A 14,069-nucleotide genomic window follows, 5' to 3' on the forward strand; every position below is an offset into this window, starting at 1 on the left:
ATGAATAACATTGTCCTAAAAGACAATTTTCTCTTCAGATGCCAGTTGCAAGTATTGGGTCCTCAAGATAGTCATACTTCTGTCCAACTTGGCTATAAAGTTGGGGGTTCCCACACACCCCACCCTCTGGTTCAATAATTTGCTAAAATGGTTCATAAAACTCATGGAAACATTTACTTACATTTACCTGTTTATTGTAAAGAATATTATAAAAAATAAAAACAGAGCCAAATGAAGAGGTTCATAGAGTGAGGTCCAGAGGTGCCCTGCATGCAGGAGCTTCTGTCCCCATGGAGTTTGGGGGCTGCCACCCTTCTGGCACACATGGTTGTATTCACCCCAGTCTAGAATCTGTCTAAACCACATAGTTTATGGATTTTCTTGTAAGCTTCATCATGTATATATGATGAATTATTAATATAATCTTCAGTGCCCCTCTCTTCTCTGAAGGCAGGGACAGGTGCAGTGTGGTACTGAAAGTTCCAAGCTTCTAATCATGTCCTCCTCTCCTTGGTAACCAGTCCCCATCCGAAGCTATCCAGGAACCTGCCAAGAGTCACCTCATAGAACAAAAGATGTGATCACTCAGGAAATTTCCAAGGATTTAGGAGCTCTGTGTAACATGCTACTAGCACCCCTATCACTCAGGAAATGACAAGAGATTTAGGAGCAAAGTGGAGGTCTTGTAGAACTTGTCAAGAGTTATTTTTGTGGAGTAGTTGAAGGTAAAGTGATACTGGACGAGCTTAAAGACAGATTGGTTTTAAAAAAAAGAAAGAAAGGAAATAATAAATAGAAAAGTAAACATTACTGAATTTAAAAGCAAATATACAGTAGAGGAAATCAACACCAAAATTTGATTTCTTAAAAAGAATTAATTAAATATAAACTTTGCAAATTAAATCAAGAAGAAAACCAAAAAGTTAACAAATTTCTACTATCAGAAATTAAAAAGAGACATAATTGCATATCTTAAAGACATTAGAAATAAAAAGAGAATATTTTTAAAATTATGTCTATTAATCTAATAATTTGAATGAAGCAAACACATTTTTAAAAGACACAAAAACTGAAAGAATAAATAGGCAAATCGTTAACAGTATTACCTATGTTAAAAATATTGAAGCCATTTTTATTTTAAAATGCCACAGTAATCTCCATATTCAGGTGATTTCACTGGCAAATTCTTCTGATGTTTAAGAAAGGAAAATTAATTAATTACAAAATCATTTGTCTAATATAAAAAGAGAAAATAATTCTCATCTGTTTATATTACTTTAAAATAATCTTTATATCAAAACCTAGAAAGGACAGTAAAATAAAAATTATAAATCTTTTTAATATATATAATTGCAAAAATCTAAATAAAATATTAATAAATTTAAAACTGTGATGTAAAAAGTGAGGTTGAAATTTGCCAAGAGCTTTACTTATTTTTGCTTGATTAAGATACTATATATATGTTGTTATGAATTAATTATTATGAACTATTTCTCTAATCTTCAGGAATATATATGATATACATATATATCAAAACTTATTTCCTGAAGATTAGAAAAATAATTTATAAAATTGTATAAAATAGATAAAATAACTTTTATCTACTTAAAATAGCTTTTATCTACTTACAATTATTCTAACCATTTATATAGTTTTACCTATGTATTTTGATTGCTCGATTTTTAGATGGAATATTTCAAATGCCTCCTTTAGTTATTTCTATTAACTTTGGTCACTTTATTGGTCAAATTATTTAGTTTCTTAATACACACTTCACAGCTAATAAATTGTGTGTTACACATTCTACTTAATTAGTTACCATTAAATCTTTGACAAGTACACTTGAAACAAAGTTCAAAAGTTGTTAATATCTCTAAGTTTCTCCAGAACAAAATAAGTTTTGTGGAAACACTGTAAATATTATATTCGCTCCCATCACCCAAGTCATTTTTGTTAGGTGTTTTAGTTGCGTTGGATTCTTTATCCACTGGAAATTAATTGTGATTTTTAAAATGATTTGTATATTACCATGAATGGTTACTTACATTCATTATTGTTTAATAATATTTTTGTCCAAAATTGTATTTTATATCTTTTCTTTTCTTCTGGATTTATTTCCCCACTTTCTGAAGTTGAAGCTTTTAGTCTGTTTTGTGCTGTTGTAACAGAGTACCTGCGACTGGGCAATTTATATATAATAGAAATTTATTTCTCATAGTTCTACAGGTTGAGAAGTGCAAGATCAAGTTTGGTTATTTGACAAGGGCTGCTCTCAGCTTCCAAGACGGCACCTTGCTGTCAAGGAAAGGAAAGCCATGTCTTCACAAGGCAGAAGGCGGGAGGTGTAGGCAGTCCAACACTGAATGAAGCTTTTTTCACCAGGGTCTTAATTCTATCCATGAGGAAGGGAATCTTAATGACCTAATCACTTCATAAAAATCCCATGTCTTAATGTCATCACATTGGCCATCAAGTCTTAATACCTAAATTCTGAAGGGAACACATTAAAGTCATAGCAAGCCTTTAGTATTTTTTTCAAGTATTATTTGTAATAGTTAACCATCTCATTTTTCGTTAGGCAGAAAATAACTGAGTCTTTGACGTCAACATTTTTGCTAATGATAAATCTGTGTAGTTTGATAATCATCCACTTTTCTCTTTGATGTCAGTTAGGATTTTTATTTTGTTTTATTTTTGGTATTTTTAGTTTCATTCCAAAATGTCTAGATGTGGATTGTGAATTTTCTTCCTCTGTAGTTCTTAAAGTGGTAAGTTTATTTAATCTCAGGGTATGAGACCTACCACTTCTTTTGTTTTCTCATTGTATATTTCTTTGAGTATTATTTCTTAACTATTCTCTCTATTCTCTTATTCTTAAATTCCTAACAGATATATGTTGGATCTTATAATTTATTCTCCAGGTCTACTCATTTCTTTTTTCATATCTTCTGTTTATAACTGTCTTGCATTCTGGAAAATATTACACAGACACATAGCTCCTGTGTAATAAATTTTATCTTCTCCTTTGTGTTTGAAATGATGTTTTCACCACCCATTCAGTTTCAATACTAAAGACTCTATTTTTAATGTGTAAAAAGTTATAGTTTGTTTTCATTTATACTATTTGCTTATAATAATTTTAAACATATTATTTTACTATATTTTTAAACTTTTAAAGATTTTTCTGTTATTTCAAGCCTTTGCAGAATAAATTTTTCTATTTATTTAATCTGCTAACGATTATGATATCAAATTATGTTTATTTTTATAAAATCATGGGCTCACCTTGACTGCTGTTTTCATATGCTTACATCTGCCATTAGTGGGCATGCTTTTAGACAATGTATATTTCTTTCTTTTGTTTTTTTGAGATGAAGTCTTGCTCTATCACCCAAACTGGAGTGCAATGGCATGGTTTTGGCTCATTGCAACCTCTGCTTCCAGGATTTAAGCAATTATCCTGCCTCAGTCTCCCAAGTAGCTGGGACTGCAGGTGCACACCACCACGCCTGGCAATTTTTTGTATTTTTGGTAGAGACGGAGTTTCACGGTCTTGGCCAGGCTGATTTCGAACTCCTGAAATCAGGTGATTCGCCTGCCTCAGCCTCTCAAAGTGCTGGGATTATACATGTGAGTCACCGCGTGCAGCCCAACAATATTTATTTCTTACTTTTTCCCTAGATTATGAGTAAATCTTTATATCTATCTATCTATCTATCTATCTATCTATCTATCTATCTATCATCTATCTATCTAATTCTATCAATTATCCATTATCTATTTATTTATTTATTTTCATTTAGATGATACCCATGTACTCACATAGTATAGCACATCTTGGAGGCATCACAGGTTTGGTTGTAGACCATTCCAAAAAAAGTGAGTATCACAATAAAATAAGTCACACATATTTTTTGGTTTCCGAATGCATATAAAAGTTATATTTATACTATACTATAGTCTATTAGGTGTGCAATAGTACTGATGGCAGTGGTGGCACATCTGGAGTGGCTGCTGTGAGGATGCCAGCTTCATCGGGGAGGCTCAGCTGGGGCCATGCACCACACAGAGCTGGTGGGGGCCAGGAACAGGCAGGATCCTTATCCTTTACTGAGTTGATGGGGTGGGAGCCCCAAGATCCTGGGCACAGCTATAGATGCCCAGCAGTGGGTCTGGACTTGGGCATCCCTGTGCCCTTGGGGGCCTGGGAAGCCCCCTGCCCCTGCAGGCTTGAAGTGCCTGCTCCTGCTCTCTGGCCTCTCCTGGCTTTCAGTGCCTGTTCCAGTGCAGATCAAAGTTGCAGCTGAGCCCAGACACTGCCATGACCTGGCCAGGTGTTCACAAGCTCAGAGTGATGCTGACATGCCAGCCCCCTGCTGCCTTGGTCCCCTCCAGACTTTGATTACTGACAAGCATGGGAGGGAGGACAGTGGGCTAAGGGTGGCTCAGCATGATCCTGCAGGTGCCCCTCAGTGCAAACAGCTTGGGCACCATAGTTGACATGTTGATGATGGTAGAAGGCAGACAGGTTCCTAGGCAGGAAGGGATGGGTCCCTTGTGAAATCCCACCTTCAAGCCAAAGGTGGCCAGAAGCCTTGGGGCCAGACTGCCAGTTCTGGGTGGAGACCACGACCACAACCAGGAGTGAGAACTTATGGTGTTTTTTCCAGGCTAACCCATGGTTGCCCATGGACCAATCAGCATGCACTTCCTCCCTTCTGAGCCAAGAAAAATTCTGGACTCAGCCAGACTCAGACACTCTTCAGGACAACCTACCTGCTGAAAGGAGCCATAGACTTCAGGTCTCCTCTACGCTTGTTAGGATGATTTGCCGGTGGATAAGTTATTCACTTCAGGTTTCTACACTCATCAGGACGACCTGCCTGTGGAAAGCAGCTCCCACTTCAGGTCTCCTGAGAGCTGATCTGTCACTCAGTGAAGCTCCTCTCCATCTTGCTCACCCCCCAGTTGTCTGCACACCTCATTCTTCCTGGACATGAGACAAGTCCTGAATGGGAGGACTGAAAGAATGGTAACACAAACAATGCTGAAACACACCCTCTGCTTGGCATGTTGTGGGTAATGAGAAGGAGAGAAGAGCTGCAGCCCTTCTGGGAGCCCAGAACTTGGGTCTCCCGGAACTATGACTCTGACATGCTGTAAAACCCTCTTTGGAGCTCTGCAGTTTCTGGAATCTCAGAGCTTTCAGGTAACATTGTGTTCCCCTTGCCTCTGGCAGTATGTCTGGTCCAGCCACAACCTTGCACAGAGCTGGTGCCTATGCTGGCAGCTGGAGCTGCCTGCCTATCTGCAGCTGGTGTACTTGGCTATATGCAGGGGTCAGAACCCACACTTGCTCGCTCACATACCCCTAGCCACTCCGCTCCTGGCTCACCCTTGGCAGGCATCAGATCCATGCTGGTAGCACAAGCTGAATGCAGCCTGCTGGGCCAAGGGGGTGGATGCCAGCAAAACCCAAGCAGAGGTGCCACCGGCCACAGAGGTTTCTGGCTGATGAAGGAACACCCTAAGGATCCTGTGTCAGCACTATTCTAAAACATGTACATATCTTAATTTGAAAACTTTATTGCCAAGAAATGCTAACAACCACCCAAAACTTCAGCAAGTTGTAATTTCTTACTGTTTAAGGGTTTTGTCTTGATGCTGATAACCACTGAATGATTATAGTGATGGCTGCTGAAAGTTGGGGTGGCTCTGCCAATGTCTCACAATAAGAGAACAGAAAAGTTTGCACATTGATTGACTCTTCCTTTCATGAATAATTTCTCTGTAGCATGAAATGCTGTTTGATAGCATTTTAGCCACAGTAGAACTTCTTTCAAATTTGGGGTTCATCTTCTCAAATCCTGTTGCTGCTTTATCAAACATGCTTACATAATATTCTAAATCCTTTGTTGTCTTTTCAGCAATGTTCCCAGTGTGTTCACAAGGGGTAGATTCCGTCTCAAAAAAAAAAATACTACTTTTTTGGCTAATCTTTAAGAAGCAACTCCTCATTCATTCAATATTGATTGCAGCAATTCAGTCATATCTTAGTTAGAATTAGAAGTGGGGCCTAAAGATGTGACTCCACTTCTAATGCTGGCAAGAGAGTCAGCCTGTCCTTTGAAACTTGGAAGCCACATATTTACTTCTTGAAGCCTGGTATTTACTTCTTTGAAGACAGGTATTTACTTCTTTCTAGCTATAAACCTACTATATGGTATCTTCTTCCAATATAAAGCTCTTTTATCTAACTTGAAAATCTGTCATTGAGTGCAGCCACTTTCATCACCATTCTTATCTAGATCTTCTGGATAACTTGCAGCAGTCTCTACATCAGCACTTTCTGCTTTACCTTGCACTTTTATGTTATGAAAATGACTTATTTACTTAAACCTCAGGAACCCACCTCTGCTAGCTTTAAATTTTATTCTGCAGCTTTCTTACCTCTTTGAGCCTTTATAGAATTTCAGAGATTTAGGGTCTTGCTCTGGATTAGGCTTTCGCTTAAGGGAGGAATGTTGTGGGCTGTTTCATTCTTTTATCCAAACTACTAAAACTTTTTCCATATCAGCAACAAGGCTATTTTACTTGCTTGTCATTTGTGTGTTCACTGGAGTAACACTTTCAATTTCCTTCAATACCTTTTCCTTTATATTAACAAATTGGCTAACTTGTAGCACAAGAGGTCTAGCTTTTGGCCAGTCTTGTCTTTCTACATGTCTTCTTCACTAAGCTTAATGATTTCTAGCTTTTGATTTAAAGTGAAAAATTTGAAACTCTTTCTTTCACATGAACACATATACTCCATTGTAGACCTATTAACTGGCCTGATTTTAATATCGTTTCGCCTCAGGGAATAGGGAGGCCTGAGGTAAGAGACAGAGAGATGGGGAATGACTGGTCAGTGGAGCAGTCAGCATACACACATCAAGTTTATTAAGTATTCTGTCTTATATGGATGTGTTTTGTGTACCCCAAAACAGTTATACTAGTAACATCAAACATCACGGATCCCACATCATCGTAACAGGTATAATCATAATGAAAAAGTCTGAAAAACTGTGAGAATTTTTAAAATGTGACAGAGACACAAAGAGAGCACAAACTGTTGGTGCTGATAGACATGCCTCGCTCAGGGGTGCCACCAACCTTCAGTTTGTAAAGAAACACAATATCCATGAAGCACCATAAAGCAAAACACAATGAAATGAGGTATGTCTCTATAGAAACTCACATCCCCCTCTGGCAGAGGTGTGCACTTCGTTTCCCAATATCATGAAACAAGTAAAACAACTCCCTCTACAGACACACACACACACACACACACACACACACTCACACAGATCCACAGTCGACTAGCAAACTTTCTCTCTCATTCTCTGGGCCGTGAAGTGGCACTTTTAGAACTACTTTCTAACAATCTATAGAAACCATATGTATAATCGGGGTATCTGAAGGAAATTAAATTCCACTTCCCAGCCATAAAAATGACATCTCTTCTCTTTACATCAGGATGGGTGCCAACTTTTCAAGCCCAGTTCTTTAGCAAGTCTAAACCCATAGTAGTTGTTGATTATTCCAGCTTTGAACTCTCTTTCCAACTTAAGACTTACATGCTCCCTTTCTTCTTTTCTTTTTTTTAAATTTTTTTTATTTTTTAATTTTTCATTATTATTATACTTTAAGTTCTAGGGTACATGTGCATAACGTGCAGGTTTGTTACATATGTATACTTGTGCCATGTTGCTGTACTGCACCCATCAACTCGTCAGCACCCATCAACTCGTCATTTACATCAGGTATAACTCCCAATGCAATCCCTCCCCCCTCCCCCCTCCCCATGATAGGCCGCAGTGTGTGATGTTCCCCTTCCTGAGTCCAAGTGATCTCATTGTTCAGTTCCCACCTATGAGTGAGAACATGCGGTGTTTGGTTTTCTGTTCTTGTGATAGTTTGCTAAGAATGATGGTTTCCAGCTGCATCCATGTCCCTACAAAGGACATAAACTCATCCTTTTTTATGGCTGCATAATATTCCATGGTGTATATGTGCCACATTTTCTTAATGCAGTCTGTCACTGATGGACATTTGGGTTGATTCCAAGTCTTTCCTCCTTCTTTCCTCCTTCCTCTTATTCTCTATCATTTTCTCTTTCTTCTCCTTATCTTCCAGTTCCTCCTCTTTCTTCTACTTTAGCTCATGTGTTTATTTATTTTATTTTAATCTGTCTTCATTTGGGTTTGTGGCTAAGTTGGAGAGCTGAAAAATACCATCTCATAACATCATCTTAAATGAAAAACCTCCAGAAAACCTCAAAATAAAATTAATATTATTTGAGTGCATTGTTCATGAAAACTACTTCTCTGAACTAATATTAAAACTTTTACTTTATTTGAATTTCATAATTTACAAATTGTTCCACTATTTAAGTTGGCTTAAAACTTGGTGAGAAGAAATTTTCTACCTCCCAAATGTAAACTCAAACACATACACATTCTATCTCTCTCAATCCTTGATGTGTCTTTCTTTCTCTCCCTCTCTCCCTCTTTCTCTCTATTTTTATTTTATTCTTCATTTAATTTAAGGCCACCAAAATCTAGTGAGAGAGATGAGGATATACAAGTCAGAGGTGTGTTAAGCCTCATAACATTTTTATTAGCTCTTGGCTATTTAATAGGACCTGCAGTTATCCGAAATACTTGCATTTGACTTACATCACAGTCAGAAAAGACTTATAAAACAATATATTAATTTAAAAGACTAATTTAAGAAGTTATTTACAGACATATGGCGGGTTTCTGAATAAAATTGAGCATTAAACTACAATGAGGAAATTAAAAAAATAAATCAATAAGTTAATATGTGCATGTTCCTAAACATTAGTTCTCTGAATTTAAAATTTCTGGGAAAAATTTATCAAACTTGCCATTAAGGTTTATTTTTTCCTGTTTGCTTGAAGTCATCATATGTGTTCTCAGTGGTTATTAATCATCAGTAACAGATGCAAATCTTTGTATTCCTAGTTTTTGCTGTGAATGACACAATAAAGCTTTGCATCTTTGTTCATTTTTGTGTTTCTATAAAGGAATACCTGATGCTGGGTAATTTATAAACAAAAGAGGCTGGACGCTGTGGCTCAGGCCTGCAATCCCAGCACTTTGGGAGGCCGAGTCCGGGAAATCATCTGAGGTCAGGAGTTAGAGACCAGACTGACCAACATGGGGAAACCCCGACTCCCTTGAAAATACAAAATTAGCCGGGCATGGTGGCCCACGCCTGCAATCCCAGCTACTCAGGACGGCTGAGGCAGGAGAATCGCTTGAACCCAGGAGGCCGCGGTTGCCGTGAGCCGAGATCGTGCCGCTGCACTCCATCCTGGGCAACAAGAGTGAAACTCGGTCTCAAAAAAAAAAAAAAAAAAAGTATGTGGCTCATGGTTCTGCAGGCTATACAAGAAGCATGGCACACCCTCTGCTTCTGGTGAGGGCTTCAGGCTGCTGCTACTCATGGCAGACGGTGAGGAGGAGCTGATGTATTCAGAGATCACATGGAAAGAGAAGCAGCAATGGAGGGGAAACTAACAGTGTAATAACTCACTCACCCTCTCCCCAGGGTGGTCATTCATCTCTTCAGGAGCGATTCACCCCCAAGACCCAAAAATCTCCACTAGACCCTACTTCCAACTTTGGGGATCAAATTTCAACTTGAAATTTGGAACGGATAGATATCTAAACTATGCATCTGTGTCACTCTATGTAAAAATGTAAAATAAGAAAATGAGATATATTTGTTTTAGAAAAACAGTTATCTATTCTGTAGCTGTAAAATATTTAAAAATCAGAAACGTAACTGTAACCTCCAAGGTATACTCACCATTGACTAAATTATTTACACCTAAATTTATTAGGAATAATTTCCTCATAACTTTCTTGAAATGTTATATTGCTAACTAGGACAAATTCACTTCAAGTGTGTATTCTTCTGACGGATTTTTATCTCCGAATAGTTGACTGAGTTGGGCAAAAATGTTGATTTATTTTTTAAAGGCCAGTATTTTTCAAGAATAATATGAGGTCATAAACTGCACTAAACAAGTGTTTCAATGCTGAAGCTTTGAGGAAAATCCCAGTGCCTTGACTTTTATTTATAAACTAAAAGAGGGAGAGTAGAGAAGTCAAGGAAACACGATAAAAATGATTCTTTCTTGCTTATAGCATCTTTGATATACATTTTTAGCCAGAGGGTTCACAGACACAGAGTCGATATTGATTTGAGCAGTGATAGGGTAACAGCTGCTTTCACCCAAGAATATAATTCTGTATTGTGTAGTGGAAAAAAATGAGAGTGGCTCAGGTGATTCATATTTGTAGCTGTGGGAAAAATCCATTGATTTTTATGTTTCATTGCCACTTGGTTGAAAGTGGAAGATTTCTTCTTCATGTTTCTCCCTACTTTTTCAAATGAAAAATGGTATTAAGATTTTTTAAGGAGCCATAATTATTTAAGAATATAGGGTAGGTTTCTTGAATCATAGTGGGTACCTTGTTGGACTGTTGCATGTTAAACACTTAATAATTGCCTAATAAATATTTGTGATCATTCAGTAGCTTTTCTAGTTACTATTGGGAAGTATCTATTGAAGAGGGACATGCAATTCCAATATAATATGTATGTTTATGTGTGTGTGTGTGTGTGTGTGTGTGTGCAGGTATGTGTACATTTTCTTTATTAACCATAAATACAGAGGAAAACCAATGCTAAATTTTCTAGTATGATCTGTAATTAAAACATCACAGTGAACCCTGGAATACGTTTTGAAGCAACGTTGGAGTGAGCTCCGCAAGCTTCCCGATCTCTCATGCCTGGAGAGTGCCCATTTCTACCTCTTCTCCCATCCTTCACCATTGAAAGGATATAGAGACTTAAATCTATGATGTCACAGTCTTAAGACTGTGCTTTGGGACAAACCAAGAGAATGAAAGTCAATAGATAAAGACAAAAGTAATTTTTGAGCCCCAAGTGAGAGACCAGCTAAAAGGTAAGTATCAAATAGAGGAAGAATGGAGCCAGGAGGAGTCCCCTGTGAAATGACCATGAACAGAGCTTTAGCAACCGGGCTGGCTAGGCTCGTGATGCAAATGACGCTAGTTCAGTTCAGAACTAGCAGGCAAGTATGCTTATTCCCAGAGGTACAGCCTGTGAGTGCAAATGTAAGTCATTATTTTTTTTTTTTATTCAACTAACATCTCAGAAATAAAAGGAAGGTAAAAACATCACTGTGACAAAAGCATGTGATATAATTTTGATTGTGAAAATTCTTCTATTACAGTTTTTCTCCATAGTTCTAGGATTGTTTGACTAAATCTTTTTCTAAGGGAACTACTACCTGTGCCATTACTCTCTCACACCCCCTTGCTTATTTCCTATTTCTGTCTATTCCAACCCAAATCAGAAATGACTCCATCCCCTGAACATACCACTACTGAGGGGCCACCCGAAGGGCACTAGCGAGTGTTTGCAGTCATTGCATGTATGTGTGCACACACATGTGTGCTTGTGTACATGTGTGCATGCATGTATTTGTGAATTTTAAGGGCACTGTCTTTTATCAGTGGGAACTCTGATGAATCATTGTCAGCCATTTGGTAAACTTATTTTTATTATTGTTTAATGTATTGCTGTACCTCTCTTATTTCAGAATTCAGACATGATTTTTTAAGGACTGAGCTATCTTTCTGTTTATATGTGTCATTTTAAAGCATCATAATAAATATGTAGGATATTATTATTGCTCTCATTTTAACAGATAAAGAAATTGAGGCACAGTGAGGATAAACAGTTTGATTAAATCCATATGGCTGGTAAAGGAAGAACCTAGCATACCAACTGGGAAATGTGAAGTCAGAAACCAAACTCTAAACCAACATAATAGCTGCTTAAAGATGACCTTTATAATCAATCCATTAATATTAATGGTTTATTAAATAATCATTTGGGAATGCAAGGATGTGTTCCATGTAAGTAAGTCTATTAATACCATAAACTAGATGAAAACAACAACAACAACAAAGAAAAAGAATGAAAGAAAGAAACACATACAGAGTTTATACAAAGAAAATGTTTGTATAAGCCGGGCATGGAGGCTCACGCCTATAATCCCAGCACTTTGGGAGGCTGAGGTGGGCAGATGATGAGGTCAGGAGTTCGAGACCAGCCTGACCAACATAGTGAAACCCTGTCTCTACTAAAAGTACAAAAAATTAGCCGGGCGTGGTGGTGGGCGCCTGTCATTTCAGCTACGCAGGAGGCTGAGGCATGAGAATCGCTTGAACCCAGAAGGCAGAGGTTTTAGTGAGCCAAGATTGCGCCATTGCATTCCAGCCCTGGCAACAGTGCAAAACTCCATCTCCAAAAAAAAAAAAAAAGAAAGAAAATGTTGTATATATACATATGTGATTTCAATAAGTGTTGAATGTGCATTTTATAAAATCTGTAAGTTTTTTCCAATAACACATTTAACTAGAGATAAAAATACTCTACAATAATATATATTTCTTTTATTTTTGTGGTCCCCATTTAATTCATGGGGGAATATAAGATATTATTTTTTAAAACAAGAATTAGAAAAGAAAAACACAATCCTAGCACCACTACTGTTGGGAAAAGTCATTTTAGCTGACATTTCTATTTGTGAAAACATTTCAAATATTATATTTCCCTGTCTTTTTATGAAAAATACAAATATTCCAAATTTGCTAAGCAAGCTGATTGCAGAACTAGCCCACTAACCACAAAACTTTCCAGAAAGCTCTACAACCAGAAGTTAGTAATATTCTCTTCTCTTAATTTAACCAGAGAAATAGTTTCTGTTGTAACTTCCAACACTCCACTGAACACATGTGGTGCATTACAGTTGTTTCTCCAATTATATATATAAAAAATGCTCCACAGACCCCAGGCCAAACCCTGCTCTATGACTTAATGTGATACGCAGGCTCTTTCCTATAATGTCAAAGAAATTCAGCCTTTGCTTACAAACTAATTACTGGTGTGAACTGGTCGTTTCCTATTCTACTGTAATACGATATAATTTTATTTCTTCTCCAGGTTTGACTATTTTACCACAGCTTTAAAAAACTGTAAATTACAAAACAAAGCGACATTATTTTATGCCAAAAATATTGTCAAAGGTATATCTCTACATTAGAATAAAATATGTAAATTTGATCAACTTACTACATATAACAGCAACAATTTGAGAATTTACTGTCATGATATTAATAACAAAAAATTGAGGCACATACAGAATTGGGATGAATAACTATATTTGAAAAGGTTAATTACCTCTGAGTTTTTGCATATACAATTCTTATTAAAAGAATTTGAAAACATTCACTGACTTTCAAATGGGCAAAGGACCTGAATAGATATTTCTCCAAAAAAGACATACAAATAAATGATCAACAGGCATATATTAAAAAATGCCCAACGTCACTATTAATGAGAGAAATTCAAATGAAAACCACAGCAATAATACCATAATACCTCACACCTGTTATAATAGCTATTATCAAAAAAACACTAAAAGGAAAAATAACAAATGCTGACATGGATGTGGAGAAAAGAGAACCCTTGTATGTTACCAGTAAGATTGCAAGTTAGTACAGCCATTATGGAAAACAGTATGAAGACGTCTCAAAAAATGACAAATAGAACTACCATCTAATCCAGAAATCCCAGTACTGCCTATGGAGCCAAAGGTAAAGATATTAGTATGTCAAAGAGGTATCTACATTCCCATGTTCATTGAGGCATTATTCACAATAGCCAAAATACGGAATCAACCTAAATGTCTATCAATGGATGAATGGATACAGAAAATGTGGTATATATGCTCAATGTAATATTATTTAGTCTTTTTAAAAAAAGGAAATCCTGTCATTTGGAACAATGTGGATGAACCTGGAGAATATTACGTTAAGTGAGATAAAGCAGAGAAAGACAAATACTACTTGATTTCACTTACATGTGGAATCTAAAAATGTGAGACTCACAGAGATAGA

Source organism: Macaca fascicularis, chromosome 7, assembly GCF_037993035.2.
Source record: "Macaca fascicularis isolate 582-1 chromosome 7, T2T-MFA8v1.1".
NCBI classification, from domain to species: domain Eukaryota; kingdom Metazoa; phylum Chordata; class Mammalia; order Primates; family Cercopithecidae; genus Macaca; species Macaca fascicularis.